Source organism: Arachis ipaensis, chromosome B9 (assembly GCF_059453495.1).
Source record: "Arachis ipaensis isolate K30076 ecotype BB chromosome B9, ASM5945349v1, whole genome shotgun sequence".
NCBI lineage: Eukaryota > Viridiplantae > Streptophyta > Magnoliopsida > Fabales > Fabaceae > Arachis > Arachis ipaensis.
In genome coordinates, this window is record NC_142444.1 from 78,029,573 (window position 1) to 78,056,635 (window position 27,063).

Below are 27,063 nucleotides of genomic sequence, written 5' to 3' on the forward strand. Positions count from 1 at the left end.
GATTCATTTAGGTAGCTTGCATTTATAATAGATTGCATTGCATAAGATTCCACCATTCTATCTCCATTCTTTTCTTTTGGATTTAGCATGAGGACATGCTATTGTTTAGGTGTGGGGAGGTTGATAAACCCATATTTTATGATTCATCTTGTGCTCAATTAAGTGTTTTTATCAATTCTACACCCACTTATTCATGTAAATTTCATGGTTTTACTATTCCTTCCTTATTTTATGATATATGTGAAAACATGTTTCCTATGCTTTGAAAATATTAAATTTAATTATCCTTTATTACCATTCGATGCCGTGATTTGTGTGTTAAGTATTTTCAGGCTTCATAGGGCAGGAATGGCTTAAAGGACAGAAAGAAAACATACAAAAATGGAAGGAAAGAACAAAAATAGAGTTTTGAAGAGAAGGCAGCGACGCGCACGCCTGAACGACGCGGACACATGTCTAGCGTGAAATTGCAGCGACGCGTACGCGTGGATGACTGGTGCACGAAATTGTGATCATCAATGGCGCCATTAACATGGTACGCTCAATTGTAATCTCAACTTTTTATCACAACTTCACACAACTAACCAGCAAGTGCACTGGGTCGTCCAAGTAATAAACCTTACGTGAGTAAGGGTCGATTCCACGGAGATTGTTGGTATGAAGCAAGCTATGGTCACCTTGTAAATCTCAGTCAGGCGGATATAAAATAGTTATGGAGTTTTCGAACATAAATAATAAATAGACAAAAAATAAAGATAGAAATACTTATGTATATCATTGGTGAGAATTTCAGATAAGTGTATGAAGATGCGTTTGTTCCTCTGAACTTCTACTTTCCTGCTGTCTTCATCCAATCAATCTTACTCCTTTCCATGGCTGGCTTTATGTAAGGGCATCACCGTTGTCAATGGCTACATCCCATCCTCTTGTGAAAATGGTCCAAATGCTCTGTCACAACACGGCTAATCATCTGAGGTTCTCGATCATACTGGAATAGGATTCACCCTCCTTTTGCGTCTGTCACTACGCCCAGCACTCACGAGTTTGAAGCTCGTCACAGTTATTCAATCCCTGAATCCTACTCGGAATACCACAGACAAGGTTTAGACTTTTCGGATTCTCATGAATGCCGCAATCAATCTAGCTTACACCACGAAGATTCTGTTTAAGAGATCTAAGAGATACTCATTCAATCTAAGGTAGAACGGAAGTGGTTGTCAGGCACGCGTTCATAGGGAATGATGATGATTGTCATGTTCATCACATTCATGTTGAAGTGCGAATGAATATCTTAGAAGCGGAACAAGTTGAATTGAATAGAAAAACAATAGTACTTTGCATTAATCTTTGAGGAACAGCAGAGCTCCACACCTTAATCTATGGAGTATAGAAACTCTACCGTTGAAAATACATAAGTGAAAGGTCCAGGCATGGCCGAATGGCAAGCCCCCAAAACGTGATCACAGGATCAAAAATACAATCCAGGATGATCCGAAGATGTCTAATACAATAGTAAAAAGTCCTATTTATAATAAACTAGCTACTAGGGTTTACAGAAGTAAGTAATTGATGCATAAATCCACTTTCGGGGCCCACTTGGTGTGTGCTTGGGTTGAGCTTGAATGTTACACGTGCAGAGGCTCTTTCTGGAGTTGAACGCCAGGTTGTAACGTATTTCTGGCGTTCAACTCTGGTTTGTGACTTGTTTCTGGCGTTTAACTCCAGACAGCAGCGTAGAACTGACGTTCAACGCCCTTTTACGTTGTCTAAACTCAGCCAAAGTATGGACTATTATATATTTCTGGAAAGCCCTGGATGTCTACTTTCCAACGCAATTCGAAGCGCGCCATTTTGAGTTTTGTAGCTCCAGAAAATCCACTTTGAGTGCAGGGAGGTTAGAATCCAACAACATCAGCAGTCCTTCTTCAACCTCTGAATCTGATTTTTGTTCAAGTCCCTCAATTTCAGCCAGAAAATACCTGAAATCACAGAAAAACACACAAACTCATAGTAAAGTCCAGAAATGTGAATTTCACATAAAAACTAATGAAAACATCCCTAAAAATAACCAGATTCTACTAAAAACTTACTAAAAACAATGCCAAAAAGCGTATAAATTATCCGCTCATCAACGACGCGGAGGCGTGCCTAGAGTAGAACACAAATGACGCGGAGGCGTGACTGATGCGCACGCATGACAAAGAAAACTCCAAAACACGTGAACGCGTGACGGACGCCACGTGCAGTAATTTGCAGAAGTCGCCCCCAGGGATTTCTGGGCCCCTTTTTGGCCCAAATCCAAGCCCACAAACATAGAATATGAGCTAGAGAATGGAGGAATCAAAGATAAGAGATTAGAAAAACTTTCAAATACACAAAATTTTAGGTTTTAGATGTAGTTTTAGAGAGAGAGAGGCTCTCTCCTCTCTCTTAGGTTTTAGAATTATGATTTCTTTTATTTTATGGTAATTTTCTCTATACCAGGTTCAATGTTCTTTTACTTTTTATGTTCTCTTTAGTTTTTATTTACTCTAATGATTTTACTTGTATTTGACTTATGTTGCCCAATTGGCTTATGAACTCTTCATGTTAAGATTTGAATATTATATTTAATATAATTTGAGGTATTTAAGATTTATAATTGTTTTATTCAGTTATTGATGCTTTTAATTTAATTTAAGATTTATTCCCTTTTTGCTTTGGTTAAATAATTGGTAACACTTGAGTTATCAGACTCAGCAGTTGATTGAAAATTGAGAATTGCTGATTGATTTGGATCGCTCTAAAGCTAGTCTTTTCAGAGGAGTTGACTAGGACTTGAGGATCAAATTGATTGGTCCACTTGACTTTCCTTTATTTAGTAAGGGTTAACTAAGTGGGAGCAATAATAATTCTCATCACACCTGATAAGGATAACTAGGATGGGATTTCCAGTTCTCATACCTTGCAAGAGATTTTTATAATTATTAATTTATTTTTCTTGTCATTTAAATTACTTGTTCCTTATTTTAAAAACCCAAAATAAAATATACTTTTTCCATAACCAATAATAAATCATACTTCCCTGCAATTCCTTGAGATACGATCCGAGGTTTGAATACTTCGGTTATAAATTTTATTGGGTTCTGTTACTTGTGACAACCAAAATTTTTGTACGAAAGGATTCTCTGTTGGTTTCGAAACTATACTTACAACGTGATTATTTTTATAAAATTCTTTACCAGCGAAGAACCAATCGTCAGGGAGCTCCTCTCAGGGTGGCTTGTGCTTGAAGCTCTCTTGGAACTCCCACCAATGCTTGGTTCTCGATTGTGCCCTAAGATTTCTCAAGAGTTGCACCAAGTCTTGATGGAGTTCTTCACAAGCTTGGGGCTCCCAAAGTCGATCCTCTTCTTGTAATCCGGGATCCCATACTCTATTTTCACACCCGTCTTGAAGTTGATCATTATTAGTCCATCCGGGTGGCATGACCTTAGAATTCTCATTTAAGCGACCAAACATTCTCCTAAACCCAAGCGATCTAGCTCTATACCAACCCTTGCTATAAAGCTTTGAACATGTCATCATAATGAACCTTGAAGAATGTTTCCAACTGCTAACCATCTCCTTTTTACTCTTAAGGCCACAAATATGTCTAAGTTGACCATCCGTCTCAAGCAAACCATATTCAAGGGGATAATAAAGCTTAAGTATAATGAATTTACCCACTTGAATGAAATGATGAATGGTGATGGCTTGGGGAGAGTAATCTCCAATGTCCTTGCAAGCTCTACTCCCTTGTGGTCTTCCTTGTCTACTTCCACCTCCTCGCAAACTTCTTCACTTTCAATCCTTTCTTCATCAATTTCATCTAACTCTTCTCCATCACTTAAATCATAAATGGGAGATTGAAAGAAGTCTACCTCCACATTGCATTCCATCTCATTGGGAGAAGGTTCTTTAAATTCAAAGGATTCACCACTAAGATTGGATGCATGATCTTCATCTCTAAGGGAACTTGATTCTTGCTTCATTTCCTCCAAGTCTTCATTCAAAAATTATTGTGAAGGTTGTGCACATTCCTCCTCAACATCAAATTCAATCTTCTTGGAGAGATTTTCTATGATTCTTGCTTCCCATGGAGGTTTCGCATCTCCTATGTCTTCAACCACTTCTTCCTCTTCTTTAATGACCATAGGCTCCTCTAATTGCTCTAATACAAAATAACATCCCTCATGTTCCACCGGAATTTCCAATCTCTCTTTCATGCTATGCTTTTCGATTAATTCTCCACATGTGACCATGGGAGTGCTTTGAGTGCTCAAGCATTGGGAGGCTAAAGTGCTTACTACCTTGGTCAAGTTAGCCACAAATTCTAGTGTCTCCCTTTGCATTTCACCTTGCCCTTGAAGTATAAGGCTAAGGATTTTATCCATTGAGGATTGGGGTGGATAAGAGGATTCATTGTCTTAGAGAAAGGATTCATAATAGGAAGGTGGTTCTTCTTGGTAAGGGTGTGGTGGTGTATATTGAGGTGATTCTTGGGAGTATGGATATTGGAATGGTGGTTCCATGTATGGCTCATATGGTTCCAAAGGTGGTTGGTATGGTGGATATGGATCAAGGTCATATGGAGGTGTTTAGTGAAAAGAGGCTTGTAAGTATGGTTGAGGTTCATGTTGAGGATATGGCTCATAGGCGTATGGTGGTGATTCTTGAAAGTCACAAGGAGACTCACCATAGCCATTGGGTTGATATGCATCATAGAATGGCTCTTCTTCATAGTGCATTGGTGGAGGTTGTTGCCAAGAGGATTGATCATATGCATATGGCTTCTCCCACCTTTGATGGTCCCATCCTTGATACACATCTTCATTGTAGCCCTTATTTCCTATAACATAGTGAGAACCAAACTCATAGCCACAGTGAGAATTCATGATAGCAAGAGAAAATGAAAACAAGATCAAATAAGAAGCAAGAAAATTAAATCCTAAAACTAGCAAGAACTAACAAAAGAAGCAAAAGGCAAACCTATTTACAATATTCACATATATACAATAACCAATAACACAACACCATTGTAATTCCCCGGCAACGGTGCCATTTTGATGATTGGAAATTGATGGTTTAGAATTTCACAATTGAAGTCTCGTTGTAAAGTATAGTTTCTAAACCAATCAATAATCCTTTCATACAAAAATTTTGTTTGTCACAAGTACAAACCCCTAAATTTATAAACCGAAGTATTGAACCTCGGCTCGTTCTCCCTAGGAATTGCAACAAAGTATCTTGTTATTGGTTATGGAGTATGTTTGGGGTTTTTTTGGGATAAGAGGCATGAAATGTAAATGGCAATGAAAAAAACTAACAACTAACAAAGCTCTTGACAAGGTATGAGAACTAGAAGTCCTATCCTCATTATCCTCCTCAATTGTGACCACAAATTATCCATTGCTACCACTTCGTTAACCTCTAACCATGGAGGCAGCGTTTTCACTTTAATGAGGTCACGTGCGAGCTGCGACATGTACGCAAGGGTCACGCGTACGTATCGTTTGGCATTTTTAGTTCCCACGCGTACGCATCATGTCACGCGTACACGTCGCCATGCGACTTCATAACAATGTGTGCGCGTCATTCCATGCGTGCACGTCGATGAATACACTCTAAATCCTTGATTCTCCATGAGTTCTCCACTTTGCATGCCTTTCTCTTCACTCCTTTGATCCATTCCTAGCCTTTTCAACCTGAATTCACAAACAAACACATCAAGCCATCTAGTGGAATTAAAGGTGAATTAAAATTAACCAATTAAGGGCCTAAAAAGCACGTTTTTACTCTTAAGCACAAATTAGGAGAAATTCATGAATTCATGCCATTTTAGTGAATAAATGTGAGAAAAGTTGATAAAATCCACTCAATTCAGCATAAAATGTACCACGAAATAGTGGTGCTTCAAATCTCCCTACACTTAAACCAAGCATGTCCTCACGCTAAACCAAGAAAGAGACAAAGGGTATCATCATTTATTAAATGCAAACTAACTAAATGCAACTTATCTATATGCAAATATCTAAATAAATGTGATAAACCACTATTTTATGGTTTATCTTGTGCTAATTTGAGTGGTTTTTATAAAGTTTTTGCACACTTATTCATACAAATTGCATGATTTTACAAATCCTTCCGAATTTTATTCTATGGTTGAAAATTTGCTTCCTAAGCCTTCAAATTGTGTATTTTAATTTCCCTTTATACCATTCGATGTCGTGACCTGTGTGCTGAGTGTTTTCAGGCTATATAGGGCAGGAATGGCTTAGAGGATGGAGAGGAAGCTTGCAAAAATGGAAGGAGCACAAGAAAAAAGGAGATAACCAGCGAGAATCAACGCGCAAACATGGCTCACGCGTGCGCGTGATTTGGAGATTTGCACAGCGACGCGTGCACGTACCCTACGGGTACGCGTGACACGCGAAAAAGACCATCGACGCGTGCGCGTGATTGACCCGCACGCGTGACGTGCGTCATGTGCAGAAATCGCAGAAGATGCTGGGGGCAATTTTAAGCTGAGTTTGGACCTAGTTTTCGGCCTGGAAACACATATTAGAGCCAGGGGACAAGCAGAGACTCAAGACACATTCACTTTTACATAATTTTTAGTTTTTGTTTTGAATCTTAGAGAGAGAAATACTACTTCATGTCAATGGAGTAGACTCCCAACTTGACTTGGGAGTTGATTAAAAGGAGATCCTTGAGTTGGAATACTCAAGTGTTAGTTGGAAATTGAAAATTGTTGGCTGGCTCTCTAGTCACTAATGCTAATCCTTCCAAAGGAGAAGATTAGGACTATTTCACGTATTAGGCGAGCTCGGCGTCGGTTAGCCTCTGAGGGTGGTGAAGTGGTTACTACCAATTCATCAGTCTCATCTGAGGGCGAATCGAAAACACCATTTGAGGAAGAAACAACCTCCACTTCTACTGATTCTGTTGATTTACGTGCAGGTAATATGGCAGAGCCTAGAAGGATTACTCTCCAAGAAGCAGGATCTCCAGACTTTACACTACAACTGTATCAAGTACATCACCAAAATCTGGCTGCAGATTTTGAACTGAAGACTGCACTAATCAACTTACTGCATAAGTTTCATGGCTTACTGGTGCACGGAAATCATGATTCACACTTTTCACATCTCCGCACAACTAACCAGCAAGTGCACTGGGTCGTCCAAGTAATAAACCTTACATGAGTAAGGGTCGATCCCATGGAGATTGTCGGCTTGAAGCAAGCTATGGTCATTCCTGTAAATCTCAGTCAGGCGGATTCAAATGGTTATGAGGTTTTAATAATTAAAAGATAAATAAAACATAAAATATGATAAAGGTACTCATGTAATTCATTGGTGGGAATTTCAGATAAGCGTCTGGAGATGCTTTGTTTCTTCTAAACTTCTGCTTTCCTGTTGTCTTCTTCCAACCATGCGTTACTTCCTTCCACGGCAAGCTGTAAGATCCACTCAGTGAAAATGGTCATCTACGGTTTCTGCACGGCTAATCAACTCTCGGTTCCCGCTAGCGTCGGAATAGAATCCATTGATCCTTTTGTACACTGTCACTTGCGCCCAACATTCGCAGGTTTGAAGCTCGTCACAGTCATCCCTTCCCAGATCCTACTCGGTATACCACAGACAAGGTTTAGACTTTTCGAATCCCAAGAATGCTTCAAATTGTTCTAGCCTATACCACGAAGATACTAATCTCATGTACTCGATCCGTGTATTAGATATCCAAGAGAATATACTCTGGCTGTCGTCTAATGACTACGTTGAACATCATGTAGACCGCTTTGTGGTTGTCAGGCACGCGGATCTTGGCTAAGCGAGTAACAAAGATTGGGTGATTGTCACGGGTCACCCCTTTATTCTGACTTAACTGAATTAAGTACGAGAGTATATCTTGGAGAAGAAGTAGGCATGAATTGAATAGAAAAACAATAGTAATTGCATTAATTCATGAAGAACAGCAGAGCTCCACACCTTAATCTATGGGGTGTAGAAACTCTACCGTAGAAAATACATAAGTGAAAAAGGTCTAGGCATGGCCGAATGGCCAGCCTCCATGCCAAAGGTCTAAGGACTAAACGTCCAGAGCTCATAAAAGTTACAAATATTAAAAGGTGGTCAAAAGACCTAAAATAAATCTCTAAAGGTAGTTTTTATACTAAACTAGTAACCTAGGTTTACAGAAAATGAGTAACTAAGTGCAGATAGTGCAGAAATCCACTTTCGGGGCCCACTTGGTGTGTGCTTGGGCTGAGTATTGAAGCTTTTTTGTGCATAGACTATTCCTGGAGATAAACGCCAGCTTTGGTGCCATTTTGGGCATTTAACTCCAATTCTGGTGCCAGTTTGGGCGTTTTACGCCAAGATGTTTTAGGCTGGCTTTGGACGCCAGTTTAGGCCATCAAATCTCGGGCAAAGTATAAACTGTTATATATTTCTGGAAAGCTCAAGATGTCTACTTTCCAACTCAGTTGAGAGCACGCCAATTAGGCTTCGGTAGCTCCAGAAAATCTACTTTGAGTGCAGGAAGGTCAGAATCCAATAGCATCTGCAGTCCTTTTTCAGCCTCTAAATCAGATTTTTGCTCAGGTCCCTCAATTTCAGCCAAAACATACCTGAAATTATAAAAAATCACACAAACTCATAGTAAAGTCCAGAAATGTGATTTTTGAATAAAAAATAATAAAAATATAATAAAAAGTAACTAAAACATACTAAAAACTATGTAAAAATAATGCCAAAAAGGGTATAAATTATCCGCTCATCACAACACCAAACTTAAATTGTTGCTTGTCCCCAAGCAACTAAAAAAAAATAAGATAAAAAGAAGAGAATGTACAATGAATTCCAAACTTATCAATGAAGATTAGCTTCAATTAGATGAGCGGGACTTGTAGCCTTTTTTCTTCTGAATAGTTTTGTCATCTTACTTTATCCTTTGAAGTTCAGAATGATTGGCTTCCATAGGAACTTAGAATTCAGACAGTGTTATTGATTCTCTTAGTTCAGTATGTTGATTCTTGAACACAGCTACTTTATGAGTCTTGGCCGTGATCCTAAGCATTTTGTTTTCCAGTATTACCACTGGATACATAAATGCCACAGACACATAACTGGGTGAATCTTTTTAGATTGTGACTCAGCTTTGCTAGAGTCCCCAGTTAGAGGTGCCCAGAGCTCTTAAGCACACTCTTTTTGCTTTGGACAACGACTTTAACCGCTCAGTCTCAAGCTTTTCACTTGACACCTTCACGCTACAAGCACATGGTTAGGGACAGTTTGGTTTAGCCGCTTAGGCCAAGATTTTATTCCTTTGGGCCCTCCTATCCATTAATGCTCAAAGCCTTGGATCCTTTTTTTCCCTTGCCTTTTGGTTTAAAGGGCTATTGGCTTTTTCTGCTTGCTTTTTCTTTTTCTTTCTTTTTTTTCGCCACTTTCTTTTTTTTTCTTTTTTTTTTCGCAAGCTTTGTGTATTCACAGCTTTTTCTTGCTTCAAGAATCAATTTTATGATTTTTCAGATTATCAATAATATTTCTCTTTTTTCATTATTCTTTCAAGAGCCAACAATTTTAACATTCATAAACAACAAATTCAAAAAATATGCACTGTTCAAGCATTCATTCAGAAAACAAAAAGTATTGCCACCACATCAAAATAATTAAACTAATTCCAAGATAGAATTCGAAATCATGCACTTCTTGTTCTTTTTCAATTAAAAACATTTTTCATTTAAGAAAGGCGAAGGATTCATAGGACATTCATAGCTTTAAGACATAGACACTAGACACTAATGATCATGTAATAAAGAAACAAACATAGACAAAACATAAAGCATAATTTTCGAAAAACAGAAAAATAAGAACAAGGATTAAAGAACGGGTCCACCTTAGTGATGGCGGCTAGTTCTTCCTCTTGAAGATCTTATGGAGTGCTTGAGCTCCTCTATGTCTCTTCCTTGCTTTTGTTGCTCCTCCCTCATAGCTCTTTGGTCCTTTTTAATTTCATGGAGGATGATGGAATGCTCTTGGTGCTCCATCTTTAGTTGTCCCATGTTGGAACTTAATTCTCCTAAGGAGGTGTTGATTTGCTCCCAATAGTTTTGTAGAGGAAAATGCATCCCTTGAGGCATCTCAGGGATTTCTAGATGAGGGATTTCCTCATGCTCTTGTTGAGGTCCATGAGTGGGCTCTCTTGTTTGCTCAATCCTCTTCTTAGTGATGGGCTTGTCTCCTTCAATGAGGATGTCTCCCTCTATGACAATTCCAGCTGAATTGCATAGGGTGAAAATGAGATGAGGGAAGGCTAATGATGATTGGAATTCACACCCCCATTACAAAATGAGTGAATTAGTTCTTTGGCAAGCACACCAAAATTATCGTCAAGTAATAACCCACAGTGGAGTGGGATCGTATCCACAGAGATTGGCAAATTCGAGCAGTTTTAATCAATTGATGAATTAGTCAAGCTGATCAATAGGATTGTAGAGTGCAGAATTGTAAATGACATAAATATAAATGACTAGAATATAAAGAAAGGCAATAAAGTGCAGAAATATAAATGGTAGAAAGAAAAGGGCAGAATCATAAATGACTTGAATGTAAATGGGAATGGGAAATTGCGGAATGTAAAAGTAAACTGTAAAGAAATGGATAGATAAGAATAGGGAAATTCATTGAGATTGGGAGATGTTGTTTCTTTGGATCAAATCTAGCTTATATCCTCCCCAATCATGCAACTCATTGACCTCTTGGCAATCATGATTGATTGAGCCCCAATCCCTTGGTGACTCAATATCTTAGATCTTGATCAATAGCCAATTCCCTAGTCTAATTGCCCAGGAAGAGAGATATGCTTGGTCCCTGATTATACCTGATGAGCGGATATTTTATACGCTTTTTGGGGTTAATTTCATATAGTTTTGAGGATGTTTTAGTTAGTTTTTAGTCTATTTTCATTAGTTTTTAGGAAAAATTCATATTTCTGGACTTTACTATGAGTTGTGTGTTTTTCTGTAATTTCAGGTATTTTTCTGGCTGAAATTGAAGGAGCTGAGCAAAAATCTGATTCAGGCTGAAAAAGGACTGCTGATGCTGTTGGATTCTGACCTCCCTGCACTAAAAGTGGATTTTCTGGAGCTACAGAACTCGCAATGGCATGCTTTCAATTGCGTTGGAAAGTAGACATCCAGGACTTTCCAGCAATATATAATAGTCCATACTTTGCACAAGGATAGACGACGTAAACTGGCGTTCAACGCCAGTTCTCTGCCCAATTCTGGCGCCCAGCGCCAGAAATGGATCAAAAGCTGGAGTTGAACGCCCAAATTGGCACAAAAACTGGCGTTCAACTCCACAAATGGCCTCTGCACGTGGATTGCTTAATTCTCAGCCCAACACACACCAAGTGGGCCCCAGAAGTGGATCTCTGCATCATCCATCATAGTTTACTCATTTGTTGTAAACCTAGGCTACTAGTTTAGTATTTAAACAACTTTTAGAGACTTATTTTGTATCTCATGACATTTTAGATCTGAACTTTGTACTCTTTGACGGCATGAGTCTCTAAACTCCATTGTTCGGGGAGAGGAGCTCTGCTGTGTCTCGATGGATTAATGCAAGTATTTCTGTTTTCTATTCAAACACGCTTGTTCCTATCTAAGATGTTCATTCGCGCTTAACTGTGATGAAGGTGATGATTCGTGACACTCATCACCATTCTCAACCCATGAACGTGTGCCTGACAACCACCTCCGTTCTATATCAGATTGAATGAGTATCTCTTAGATCTCTTAATCAGAATCTTCGTGGTATAAGCTAGAATTGATGGCGGCATTCATAAGAATCTGGAAAGTCTAAACCTTGTCTGTGGTATTCCGAGTAGGATTCAAGGATTGAATGACTGTGACGAGCTTCAAACTCCTGAAGGCTGGGCGTTAGTGACAGACGCAAAAGGATAGTAAATCCTATTCCAACCGGATCGAGAACCAACCGGTGATTAGCCGTGCTGTGACAGAGCGCGTGAGCGTAGTTTTCACTGGAAGGATGGAAGGTAGCCATTGACAACGGTGATCCACCAACACACAGCTTGCCATAGGAGGACGTGCGTGCGTGAACTAGAAGACAGAGGAAAGCAGAGATTAAGAAGACAAAGCCTCTCCAAAACTCCAACATATTCTCCATTACTGCACAACAAGTAACCTTTAATCCATGCTCTCTTGTTTAATTGCAATTCAACTGATAAACATAATTGACTTCCTGACTAAGATTTACAAGATAACCATAGATTGCTTCAAACCAACAATCTCCGTGGGATTCGACCCTTACTCACGTGAGGTATTACTTGGACGACCCAGTGCACTTGCTGGTCAGTGGTACGAGTTGTGAAAAGTGTGATTCACAATTTGTGCACCAAGATTTTGGCGCCGTTGCCGGGGATTGTTCGTGTTTGGACAACTAACGGTTTATTTTGTTGCTTAGATTAGGAAAAATTTCTCTTTTTGTTTAGAGTCTCGTATTATTGTCGTGTTAAAATTTTAGAATCCTTATTTTCTTATTAAAAACCTTTTTCAAAAAATAATTTTTCTATTAGATCCTGTGCCAAACTTTAAGTTTGGTGTTTTCTTGTAGATTTTTCTTAAAATTTTCAAAAATTTATTTTGATTTTCAAAAAATTTTAAGTTTGGTGTTCTTCCTTCATGTTCTTGTGTTCTTGTGAGTCTTCAAAGTGTTCTTGAGTCTTCTTGTGTCTTGATCTTAAAATTTTTAAGTTTGGTGTTCCTTGGTGTTTTCCCTCCAAAATTTTCGAAAATAAGGAGCATTAGATCTAAAAATTTTAAATCTTGCGCTATCCTATTGTTTTTCTCTTTCCTCTTAAAAATCCAAAATATCTTTTCTCTCTATTTTAAAAACAAATTTTCGAAATATATTTCTAAAATGCATATTTTTATTTCAAAATTTAAAACTTTTTTTCAAAATCATCATATCCTTTTCAAAACTTCCTAACCACTTTCTCTCTCCTCAGTTTTTCGAAAATCTTCACTCAATTTTTATTTATTTTATTTCATTTTCAAAATAAATATATAAAAATATTTTTTCTATTTTACATCATCTCCCTTTCTCCATCATGGACCTAAGCGGAAATGAACAGTCTAGGAGGACTCTGGGGTCATATTCTAACCCCTCTACTGTTTCATATGGGAGTAGTATCTGCATGCCATCCATTGGAGTCAGTAGCTTTGAGTTGAATCCTCAGCTCATTATCATGGTGCAGCAAAGTTGCCAGTATTCCGGTCTTCCACAGGAAGAACCTATAGAGTTTCTGGCACAGTTTTTACAAATTGCTGACACAGTACATGATAAAGAAATAGATCAGGATGTCTACAGACTATTACTGTTTCCATTTGCTGTAAAAGATCAAGCTAAGAGGTGGTTGAATAACCAACCTAAGGCCAGCATAAGGACATGGAAACAGCTGACAGAAAAATTCCTGAATCAATATTTTCCTCCAAAAAGGATGACACAGCTAAGGCTGGACATCCAAGGCTTTAAACAAGGAGATAATGAATCTCTTTATGATGCCTGGGAGAGATACAGAGAGATGCTACGAAAATGCCCCTCTGAAATGTTTTCAGAGTGGGTTCAGTTAGACATCTTCTACTATGGGCTTGCAGAAGGAGCCCAAATGTCTCTAGATTACTCAGCTGGTGGATCTATCCACATGAGAAAGACAATTGAAGAGGCTCAAGAGCTCATTGATACAGTTGCCAGGAATCAGCATCTGTACCTAAGCAGCAACCCTTCCATGAATGAAGAGGTTAAAACAGTAACTGCTGAACTCAGTCCTGTAAAACAAGCTGCTGAATTCAATCAGCAATTGGACTTTCTAACAAAGCAGCTAGCCGAATTTAAAGACAGGTTACAAGAGACAAAGATGGCTAATATACATATGGACGAACAGTTTAAGCAAACAAAGCAGCAGCTGTCACGGCAAATAGCAGAAGAATGCCAAGCAGTTCAACTAAGAAGTGGAAAAACATTAAATACCCCACCTCAAGGCAGCAGAAAGCTAAGAAATGAGCAAACCACCCAAAATTCACCTGAGGACAGTAAGAGCCCAGGGAAAAATAATTATGGCGCTAAAACGCCAGAAAATTGGTGGAAGGCTGGCGCTGAACGCCCAGACCATGGCCAAAACTGGCGTTCAACGCCAGAAACAAAGCAGGACTGGCGTTCAACGCCAGAAATGGGCAAGGATCTGGCGTTGAAAGCCCAAAATGGGCAGGATCTGGCGCTGAACGCCCAAAATGGGCACAATTCTGGCGTTCAAATGCCAGGAACAGACAAGGAGTTGGCTTCTCACGTCACTCCAGCTTCGAACTCTGGCACTCAATTGCCAGTGAGGGATCAGACACACACAAGTGCTGATGACAACCCCTCTAAAAAGGCTTCTTCTACCACTTCTGTAGGCAATAAACCTGCAGCAACTAAGGTTGAAGAATATAAAGCCAAGATACCTTATCCTCAAAAACTCCAAAAAGAGGAGCAGGATAAGCAATTTGCTCGCTTTGCAAATTATCTCAGGACTCTTGAAATAAAGATTCCATTTGCAGAAGCACTTGAGCAAATACCTTCTTATGCCAAGTTCATGAAAGAGATCTTGAGTCATAAAAAGGATTGGAGAGAAATAGAAAGAGTTCTCCTAACTGAAGAATGCAGTGCAGTCATTCTGAAGAGCTTTTCTGAAAAGCTTAAAGACCTTGGGAGTTTTCTGATACCATGCATATTAGAAGATAATTGCACTAAGACAGCTTTATGCGATCTTGGGGCAAGCATCAACCTAATACTTGCATCTACTATCAGGAAGCTTGGCTTAACTGAAGAAGTTAAACCAACCCGGATATGTCTCCAACTTGCTGATGGTTCCACTAAATACCCATCAGGCGTGATTGAAGACATGATTGTCAGAGTTGGGCCATTCGCCTTTCCCACTGACTTTGATGTGCTGGAAATGGAGGAGCACAAGAGTTCTACTCTCATTCTAGGAAGACCCTTCCTAGCAACTGGACGATCCCTCATTGACGTCCAACAGGGAGAAATAACCCTGAGAGTCAATGATGATGAGTTCAAGCTGAACGCTGTCAAAGCCATGCAGCATCCAGACACATCAAAAGACTGCATGAAAGTTGATCTTATTGACTCTTTGGTAGAAGAGATCAACATGGCTGAGAGTCTTGAATCAGAGTTGGAAAACATCATTAAAGATGTTCAGCCTGATTTAGAAGATTCAGAGGACATGAAAGAGCCTCTGAAATTTCTTCTGGAAGAGGAGAAACCTCCTAAACCAAAGCTCAAGCCATTACCACCATCCTTGAAATATGCGTTTCTGGGAGAAGGTGACACTTTTCCAGTGATCATAAACTCTGCTTTAAATTCACAGGAAGAGGAGGCACTTATTCAAGTGCTAAGGACACACAAGACAGCTCTTGGGTGGTCCATAGGTGACCTTAAGGGCATAAGCCCAGCTAGATGCATGCACAAAATCTTATTGGAGGATAATGCCAAACCCGTGGTGCAACCACAGAGGCGGCTAAATCCAGCCATGAAAGAAGTGGTGCAGAAAGAGGTCACCAAATTACTGGAGGCTGGGATTATTTATCCTATTTCTGATAGCCCCTGGGTGAGCCCTGTTCAAGTCGTCCCAAAAAAGGGAGGCATGACAGTGATTCATAATGAAAAAAATGAACCGGTTCCTACAAGAACAGTTACAGGGTGGTGCATGTGTATTGACTACAGAAGGCTCAATACAGCCACCAGAAAGGATCATTTTCCTTTACCTTTCATAGACCAGATGCTAGAAAGACTAGCAGGTCATGATTATTACTGCTTTTTGGATGGCTACTCAGGCTATAACCAGATTGCAGTAGATCCCTAGGATCAAGAGAAAACAGCATTCACATGTCCATCTCGAGTGTTTGCTTACAGAAGGATGCCATTTGGGCTATGTAATGCGCCTGCAACCTTCCAGAGATGCATGCTCTCTATTTTCTCTGATATGGTGGAAAAATTTCTGGAAGTCTTTATGGATGACTTCTCAGTATATGGAGACTCATTCAGCTCCTGTCTTGATAACCTGAAACTTGTTCTGAAAAGATGCCAAAAAACCAACCTAGTTTTAAACTGGGAAAAGTGTCACTTCATGGTGACTGAAGGAAGTGTCCTTGGGCATAAAATCTCAAACAAGGGAATAGAGGTGGATCAAGCAAAAATAGAGGTAATTGAAAAATTACCACCACCTGTCAATGTTAAGGCAATCAGAAGCTTTATGGGGCATGCAGGATTCTATAGGAGGTTTATAAAGGATTTTTCAAAAATTGCAAAACCTCTAAGCAATCTGCTAGCTGCTGACACGCCATTTGTGTTTGACACAGAGTGCCTGCAGGCATTTGAAACGCTGAAAGCTAAGCTGGTCACAGAACCAGTCATTTCTGCACCAGACTGGACGTTACCATTTGAGCTAGTGTGTGATGCCAGTGATCATGCCATTGGTGCAGTATTGGGACAGAGGGATGACAATCTTCTGCATGTCATTTATTATGCCAGTCGCGTTCTAAATGATGCCCAGAAAAATTACACAACCATAGAAAAAGAATTACTTGCAGTGGTTTACGCCATTGACAAGTTCAGATCATACTTAGTAGGATCAAAAGTGATTGTGTATAATGACCATGCTGCTCTTAAATATCTACTCACAAAGCAGGATTCAAAACCCAGGCTCATCAGATGGGTATTGCTTCTGCAAGAGTTTGATATAGAAATAAGAGACAGAAAAGGGACAGAGAACCAAGTGGCTGATCATCTGTCCCGGATAGAGCCAGTGGAAGGGACGTCCCTCCCCTTTCTTGAGATCTCTGAGACGTTTCCTGATGAGCATTTATTTGCCATTCAGGAAGCACCATGGTTTGCCGATATTACAAACTATAAAGCTGCAAGGTTCATACCCAAGGAGTACAATAGGATACAAAAGAAGAAATTAATTACTGATGCAAAGTACTACTTGTGGGATGAACCTTATCTCTTTAAGAGATGTGCAGACGGAATAATCCGTAGGTGTGTGCCTAGAGAAGAGGCACAAAGGATCCTATGGCATTGCCATGGATCTCAATATGGAGGCGATTTCGGAGGTGAGCGAACAGCCACCAAGGTCCTCCAATGTGGCTTCTATTGGCCCACACTCCATAAAGATTCCCGAGAGTTTGTACGTAACTGTGACAATTGCCAAAGAGCTGGTAATCTGCCCCATGGTTACGCCATGCCTCAACAAGGAATTTTAGAAATTGAGTTGTTTGACGTATGGGGAATTGACTTCATGGGACCTTTCCCACCATCATACTCAAACACTTATATTCTGGTGGCAGTTGACTATGTATCAAAATGGGTTGAGGCTATTGCCACACCCACCAATGATACTAAAACGGTGCTGAAGTTCCTCCAGAAACACATCTTTAGCAGGTTTGGTGTCCCTAGAGTACTAATCAGTGACGGGGGCACTCACTTCTGCAATAAATAGCTTTACTCTGCCATGGTTCGGTATGGAATTCGCCACAAGGTGGCCACTCCATATCATCCACAAACCAATGGGGAAGCTGAAGTCTCTAATAGAGAATTAAAGAGAATCCTGGAACGGACAGTAAATACCCGTAGAAAGGATTGGGCACGGAGCTTGGATGATGCTCTGTGGGCTTACAGGACAGCATTCAAGACCCCTATAGGGACCTCTCCGTACCAACTCGTGTATGGTAAGGCATGTCACCTGCCCGTGGAACTGGAACATAAGGCCTACTGGGCAACCAGATTCCTAAACTTTGATGCCAAACTAGCAGGAGAAAAATGATTGCTCCAGCTAAATGAGCTAGAGGAATTTAGATTCACAGCTTTCGAAAATGCCAAGCTTTATAAAGAAAAATAAAAAAAGTGGCATGACAGAAAGCTGTCATCTAGAATCTTTGAACCAGGACAGAAGGTTCTGTTGTTTAACTCTAGACTCAGGCTATTCCCCGGGAAACTGAAATCCCAGTGGAAGGGACCATACGTGATTACAAGTGTATCACCATATGGTTATGTGGAGCTTCAAGATATTGATTCTGATAAGAAGTTCATTGTCAATGGACAGAGAATCAAGCATTATCTTGAAGGCAACATTGAGCAAGAATGCTCAAGGCTGAAGCTAGATTAAAAAGCTCAGCAAGGTCCAGCTAAAGACAATAAAGAAGCACTTGCTGGGAGGCAACCCAGCCATGGGGCAACAATCCTCTAAGCATTTTGCCCTATTTTTATTTTTATTTTTTATTTGTTTATATAAAGTTCACTGACACTAAGGTAAGGAATCATTTACAGAAGACCTCGGCACACAAAACAGAGAAAAAGAGCTCACTGGCAAGAAAACGCCAGTAAAAGTGCATTTTGGGCGTTCAACGCCCAAAATGGGCATCCACTGGGCGCTGAACGCCAGTAATAGTAGCAATCTGGGCGTTCAACGCCAGAAATGGGCACCCACTGGGCGTTGAACGCCAGTAATGGCAGCAGCTGGGCGTTGAACGCCCAAGAGAGCAGCATTTGGGCGCTGAACGCCCAAAACAGGCAGTGTTTGGGCGTTCAAACGCCAGGAAGGTAGGGAGGAGCCAAATTCATTTTTTTCCACACGTATTTCCATTCTAATTTCAAATTTTATGTTTCAATGAATGATTTTTACATGAACATGTTAAGAACCCTGATTTCTAAAATCCTTAATTTCAAAAAAAATCCCTCTTTCCAAATTCAATCCAACTCTTTTCAAATCTTTTCTGAAAACAAATCTATCTTTTTCACTCTAAAATCTTTTCAACTAATCCATATCTTTTTCAAATCTCCATATTATCTTTTTCAAAATTCAGATTTATCTTTTTCAAAAATCTATCATATCTCTTCAAAATTAAACTATATCTTCTATCTTATCTTTTTCAACTCAATATTTTTATCTTATCTTTTCCAATTTTTCGAAAACCCACCCCCCCACCCCTTTAAATTTGGGTTCGGCCTCCCTCCTCCTCCATCAACAATTGCACCTAGCTCTCCTTCTATCCCTCTCCTTTCTTTTCTTTTGCTTGAGGACAAGCAAACCTCTAAGTTTGGTGTGTTTATCCGAGATCACTAAGATCATGGCTCTTAAAGGAAAACAACCCACTCCAAGAGGCAAGAAAGAGAGCGTTCCAAAACCACTTTGGAATCAAGGGAAGTTCTTATCTAAAGAACATTCAGACCATTATCTTAAAATAATGGGTCTGAGATCAGTGATCCCGGAAGTTAGATTCGATCTGAAAGAAGATGAATATCCGGAGATCTAGGAGCAAATTCGAATCAGGAACTGGGAAGTCCTAGCTAATCCTGAAACGAAAGTAGGAAGGAACATGGTCCAGGAGTTCTATGCTAATATGTGGCAGACTGACAAGCAAAAACTATCTGGAACTGCCTTCTATGAATTTCGGACCATGGTCAGAGGAAAGATTGTTCATACCACCCCTGACAAGATCAGAGAGATCTTAAAGCTACCTCAGCTATAGGACGATCCAGACTCCTTCAACAGGAGGATGATGAAAGCAGACATTGACCTGGATAAGATTCTAGAGGACATATGTATCCCTGGAGCCAGGTGGACCACCAACACAAAGGGTGTCCCAAATCAACTCAAGAGAGAGGATCTCAAACCAGTCGCCAGAGGATGGCTAGACTTCATTGGGCATTCTCTGTTGCCTACTAGCAACCGTTCTGAAGTCACAGTTAAAAGAGCAGTGATGATCCATTGCATCATGGTGGGAAAGGAAGTGGAGGTTCATCAGTTGATTTCAGGTGAACTCTACAAAATTGCTAACAAAAATTCTAAAGAGGCCAGGTTGGCTTATCCAAGCATGATTTCTCTGCTCTGCAAGGACGCTGGAGTGAGGATGGGAATAACTGAGTATATCTCAATTGAGAAGCCAATCACCAAAGCATCAATGGAAAAACAACAAGCACAGGATGATCCCATCAAGAAGAGAGCACAGGAATTCCTCCCAGAGATCCCTCAATCTGAATACTGGGAGTATCTTAAAACATCTGTTACTAAGATACGGGAAGCTATGGAGCAAATAATAAAAGAACAGAAGGAACACAGTGAAATGCTGACCTATATGCTTAAAGAACAAGAGGAGCAAGGGCATGACTTAAGGGAATTGAAGCACCAAAAGTCTTCTCTTGCAGGACCAAGCATCCCAAGGATCAGAGGAACCCCCGTTCCCCCAGAATAAAGGTTGTTAATTTCCAATTTCTGCCTTAACTCTGTGACAGTGTCCTTATAGAAGTTTACCTTAGGAGTCATATAATAGTAATTAGTAGCTATTTTGATTTTATCTCCAATTAAGCTATAGTTTAATTTTTCTCATCATCAGCAAACATGAATAAAGTAGTAGATCTTTTGAATAAGAGGCAATAAAATTTCGAGTTTTAATAAGAGAAATTCTAATTAGTTAAATGTGGTGGCAATGCTTTCTGTCTTCTGAATGAATGATTGAACAGTGCATATGTCTTTTGAATTTGTTGTTTAAGACTGTTAAATATGTTGGCTCTTGAAAGAATGATGAACATGAGACATGTTAATGATAATCTGAAAAATCATAAAAATGATTCTTGAAGCAAGAAAAAGCAGCGAAGAACAAAGCTTGCAGAAAAAAAAAAAGAAGAGAGAAAAAGCAAGCAGAAAAAGCCAAAAGCTCTTAAAACCAAAAGGCAAGGGCAAATAAAAAGGATCTCAAGGCTTTGAGCATCAGTGGATAGGAGGGCCTAAAGGACTAAAATCCTGGTCTAAGCGGCTAAACCAAGCTGTCCCTAACCATGTGCTTGTGGCGTGAAGGTGTCAAGTGAAAACTTGAGACTGAGCGGTTAAAGTCAAGGTCCAAAGAAAAAAGAAGAGTGTGCTTAAGAACCCTAGACACCTCTAATTGGGGGCTTTAGCAAAGCTGAGCCACAATCTGAAAAGGTTCACCCAATTATGTGTTTGTGGCATTTATGTATCCGGTGGTAATATTGGAAAACAAAGTGCTTAGGGCCACGACCAAGACTCATAAAATAGCTGTGTTCAAGAATCATCACACTGAAATAGGAGAATCAATAACACTATCTGAATTCTAAGTTCCTATAGATGCCAATCACTCTGAGCTTCAATGGATAAAGTGAGATGCCAAAACTGTTCAGAAGCAAAAAGCTACTAGTCCCGCTCATCTAATTAGAATCTGAGCTTCAATCAAAAACTCTGAAATATTATTATTTCTCAACCTATTAGTCTTCTATTTTATTTGTCTAGACAATTTAAGTTTGGTGTTGTGATGAGCGGATATTTTATACGCTTTTTGGGGTTAATTTCATATAGTTTTGAGGATGTTTTAGTTAGTTTTTAGTCTATTTTCATTAGTTTTTAGGAAAAATTTATATTTTTGGACTTTACTATGAGTTGTGTGTTTTTCTGTAATTTCAGGTATTTTTCTGGCTGAAATTGAAGGAGCTGAGCAAAAATCTGATTCAGGCTGAAAAAGAACTGCTGATGTTGTTGGATTCTGACCTCCCTGCACTAAAAGTGGATTTTCTGGAGCTACAGAACTCGAAATGGCATGCTTCGAATTGCGTTGGAAAGTAGACATCCAGGGCTTTCCACCAATATATAATAGTCCATACTTTGCACAAGGATAGACGACGTAAACTGGCATTCAACGCCAGTTCTCTGCCCAATTCTGGCGCCCAGCGCCAGAAATGGATCAAAAGCTGGAGTTGAACGCCCAAATTGGCACAAAAACTGGCGTTCAACTCCACAAATGGCCTCTGCACGTGGATTGCTTAATTCTCAGCCCAGCACACACCAAGTGGGCCCCAGAAGTGGATCTCTGCATCATCCATCATAGTTTACTCATTTGTTGTAAACCTAGGCTACTAGTTTAGTATTTAAACAACTTTTAGAGACTTATTTTGTATCTCATGACATTTTAGATTTGAACTTTGTACTCTTTGACGGCATGAGTCTCTAAACTCCATTGTTGGGGGAGAGGAGCTCTGCTGTGTCTCGATGGATTAATGCAAGTATTTCTGTTTTCTATTCAAACACGCTTGTTCCTATCTAAGATGTTCATTCGCGCTTAACTGTGATGAAGGTGATGATTCGTGACACTCATCACCATTCTCAACCCATGAACGTGTGCCTGACAACCACCTCCGTTCTATATCAGATTGAATGAGTATCTCTTAGATCTCTTAATCAGAATCTTCGTGGTATAAGCTAGAATTGATGAAGGCATTCATGAGAATCTGGAAAGTCTAAACCTTGTCTGTGGTATTCCGAGTAGGATTCAAGGATTGAATGACTGTGACGAGCTTCAAACTCCTGAAGGCTGGGCGTTAGTGACAGACGTAAAAGGATAGTAAATCCTATTCCAACCGGATCGAGAACCAACCGGTGATTAGCCGTGCTGTGACAGAGCGCGTGAGCGTAGTTTTCACTGGAAGGATGGAAGGTAGCCATTGACAACGGTGATCCACCAACACACAGCTTGCCATAGGAGGACGTGCGTGCGTGAACTAGAAGACAGAGGAAAGCAGAGATTAAGAAGACAAAGCATCTCCAAAACTCCAACATATTCTCCATTACTGCACAACAAGTAACCTTTAATCCATGCTCTCTTGTTTAATTGCAATTCAACTGATAAACATAATTGACTTCCTGACTAAGATTTACAAGATAACCATAGATTGCTTCAAACCAACAATCTCCGTGGGATTCGACCCTTACTCACGTGAGGTATTACTTGGACGACCCAGTGCACTTGCTGGTCAGTGGTACGAGTTGTGAAAAGTGTGATTCACAATTTGTGCACCAAGATTTTGGCGCCGTTGCCGGGGATTGTTCGTGTTTGGACAACTAACGGTTTATTTTGTTGCTTAGATTAGGAAAAATTTCTCTTTTTGTTTAGAGTCTCGTATTATTGTCGTGTTAAAATTTTAGAATCCTTATTTTCTTATTAAAAACCTTTTTCAAAAAATAATTTTTCTATTAGATCCTGTGCCAAACTTTAAGTTTGGTGTTTTCTTGTAGATTTTTCTTAAAATTTTCAAAAATTTATTTTGATTTTCAAAAAATTTTAAGTTTGGTGTTCTTCCTTCATGTTCTTGTGTTCTTGTGAGTCTTCAAAGTGTTCTTGAGTCTTCTTGTGTCTTGATCTTAAAATTTTTAAGTTTGGTGTTCCTTGGTGTTTTCCCTCCAAAATTTTCGAAAATAAGGAGCATTAGATCTAAAAATTTTAAATCTTGCGCTATCCTATTGTTTTTCTCTTTCCTCTTAAAAATCCAAAATATCTTTTCTCTCTATTTTAAAAACAAATTTTCGAAATATATTTCTAAAATGCATATTTTTATTTCAAAATTTAAAACTTTTTTTCAAAATCATCATATCCTTTTCAAAACTTCCTAACCACTTTCTCTCTCCTCAGTTTTTCGAAAATCTTCACTCAATTTTTATTTATTTTATTTCATTTTCGAAATAAATATATAAAAATTTTTTTTCTATTTTACATCATCTTCCTTTCTCCATCATGGACCTAAGCGGAAATGAACAGTCTAGGAGGACTCTGGGGTCATATTCTAACCCCTCTACTGTTTCATATGGGAGTAGTATCTGCATACCATCCATTGGAGTCAGTAGCTTTGAGTTGAATCCTCAGCTCATTATCATGGTGCAGCAAAGTTGCCAGTATTCCGGTCTTCCACAGGAAGAACCTATAGAGTTTCTGGCACAGTTTTTACAAATTGCTGACACAGTACATGATAAAGAAATAGATCAGGATGTCTACAGACTATTACTGTTTCCATTTGCTGTAAAAGATCAAGCTAAGAGGTGGTTGAATAACCAACCTAAGGCCAGCATAAGGACATGGAAACAGCTGACAGAAAAATTCCTGAATCAATATTTTCCTCCAAAAAGGATGACACAGCTAAGGCTGGACATCCAAGGCTTTAAACAAGGAGATAATGAATCTCTTTATGATGCCTGGGAGAGATACAGAGAGATGCTACGAAAATGCCCCTCTGAAATGTTTTCAGAGTGGGTTCAGTTAGACATCTTCTACTATGGGCTTGCAGAAGGAGCCCAAATGTCTCTAGATTACTCAGCTGGTGGATCTATCCACATGAGAAAGACAATTGAAGAGGCTCAAGAGCTCATTGATACAGTTGCCAGGAATCAGCATCTGTACCTAAGCAGCAACCCTTCCATGAATGAAGAGGTTAAAACAGTAACTGCTGAACTCAGTCCTGTAAAACAAGCTGCTGAATTCAATCAGCAATTGGACTTTCTAACAAAGCAGCTAGCCGAATTTAAAGACAGGTTACAAGAGACAAAGATGGCTAATATACATATGGACGAACAGTTTAAGCAAACAAAGCAGCAGCTGTCACGGCAAATAGCAGAAGAATGCCAAGCAGTTCAACTAATAAGTGGAAAAACATTAAATACCCCACCTCAAGGCAGCAGAAAGCTAAGAAATGAGCAAACCACCCAAAATTCACCTGAGGACAATAAGAGCCCAGGGAAAAATAATTATGGCGCTAAAACGCCAGAAAATTGGTGGAAGGCTGGCGCTGAACGCCCAGACCATGGCCAAAACTGGCGTTCAACGCCAGAAACAAAGCAGGACTGGCGTTCAACGCCAGAAATGGGCAAGGATCTGGCGTTGAAAGCCCAAAATGGGCAGGATCTGGCGCTGAACGCCCAAAATGGGCACAATTCTGGCGTTCAAATGCCAGGAACAGACAAGGAGTTGGCTTCTCACGTCACTCCAGCTTCGAACTCTGGCACTCAATTGCCAGTGAGGGATCAGACACACACAAGTGCTGATGACAACCCCTCTAAAAAGGCTTCTTCTACCACTTCTGTAGGCAATAAACCTGCAGCAACTAAGGTTGAAGAATATAAAGCCAAGATACCTTATCCTCAAAAACTCCAAAAAGAGGAGCAGGATAAGCAATTTGCTCGCTTTGCAAATTATCTCAGGACTCTTGAAATAAAGATTCCATTTGCAGAAGCACTTGAGCAAATACCTTCTTATGCCAAGTTCATGAAAGAGATCTTGAGTCATAAAAAGGATTGGAGAGAAATAGAAAGAGTTCTCCTAACTGAAGAATGCAGTGCAGTCATTCTGAAGAGCTTTTCTGAAAAGCTTAAAGACCTTGGGAGTTTTCTGATACCATGCATATTAGAAGATAATTGCACCAAGACAGCTTTATGCGATCTTGGGGCAAGCATCAACCTAATACTTGCATCTACTATCAGGAAGCTTGGCTTAACTGAAGAAGTTAAACCAACCCGGATATGTCTCCAACTTGCTGATGGTTCCACTAAATACCCATCAGGCGTGATTGAAGACATGATTGTCAGAGTTGGGCCATTCGCCTTTCCCACTGACTTTGTTGTGCTGGAAATGGAGGAGCACAAGAGTTCTACTCTCATTCTAGGAAGACCCTTCCTAGCAACTGGACGATCCCTCATTGACGTCCAACAGGGAGAAATAACCCTGAGAGTCAATGATGATGAGTTCAAGCTGAACGCTGTCAAAGCCATGCAGCATCCAGACACATCAAAAGACTGCATGAAAGTTGATCTTATTGACTCTTTGGTAGAAGAGATCAACATGGCTGAGAGTCTTGAATCAGAGTTGGAAAACATCTTTAAAGATGTTCAGCCTGATTTAGAAGATTCAGAGGACATGAAAGAGCCTCTGAAATTTCTTCTGGAAGAGGAGAAACCTCCTAAACCAAAGCTCAAGCCATTACCACCATCCTTGAAATATGCGTTTCTGGGAGAAGGTGACACTTTTCCAGTGATCATAAACTCTGCTTTAAATTCACAGGAAGAGGAGGCACTTATTCAAGTGCTAAGGACACACAAGACAGCTCTTGGGTGGTCCATAGGTGACCTTAAGGGCATAAGCCCAGCTAGATGCATGCACAAAATCTTATTGGAGGATAATGCCAAACCCGTGGTGCAACCACAGGGGCGGCTAAATCCAGTCATGAAAGAAGTGGTGCAGAAAGAGGTCACCAAATTACTGGAGGCTGGGATTATTTATCCTATTTCTGATAGCCCCTGGGTGAGCCCTGTTCAAGTCGTCCCAAAAAAGGGAGGCATGACAGTGATTCATAATGAAAAAAATGAACCGGTTCCTACAAGAACAGTTACAGGGTGGTGCATGTGTATTGACTACAGAAGGCTCAATACAGCCACCAGAAAGGATCATTTTCCTTTACCATTCATAGACCAGATGCTAGAAAGACTAGCAGGTCATGATTATTACTGCTTTTTGGATGGCTACTCAGGCTATAACCAGATTGCAGTAGATCCCTAGGATCAAGAGAAAACAGCATTCACATGTCCATCTGGAGTGTTTGCTTACAGAAGGATGCCATTTGGGCTATGTAATGCGCCTGCAACCTTCCAGAGATGCATGCTCTCTATTTTCTCTGATATGGTGGAAAAATTTCTGGAAGTCTTTATGGATGACTTCTCAGTATATGGAGACTCATTCAGCTCCTGTCTTGATAACCTGAAACTTGTTCTGAAAAGATGCCAAAAAACCAACCTAGTTTTAAACTGGGAAAAGTGTCACTTCATGGTGACTGAAGGAAGTGTCCTTGGGCATAAAATCTCAAACAAGGGAATAGAGGTGGATCAAGCAAAAATAGAGGTAATTGAAAAATTACCACCACCTGTCAATGTTAAGGCAATCAGAAGCTTTATGGGGCATGCAGGATTCTATAGGAGGTTTATAAAGGATTTTTCAAAAATTGCAAAACCTCTAAGCAATCTGCTAGCTGCTGACACGCCATTTGTGTTTGACACAGAGTGCCTGCAGGCATTTGAAACGCTGAAAGCTAAGCTGGTCACAGAACCAGTCATTTCTGCACCAGACTGGACGTTACC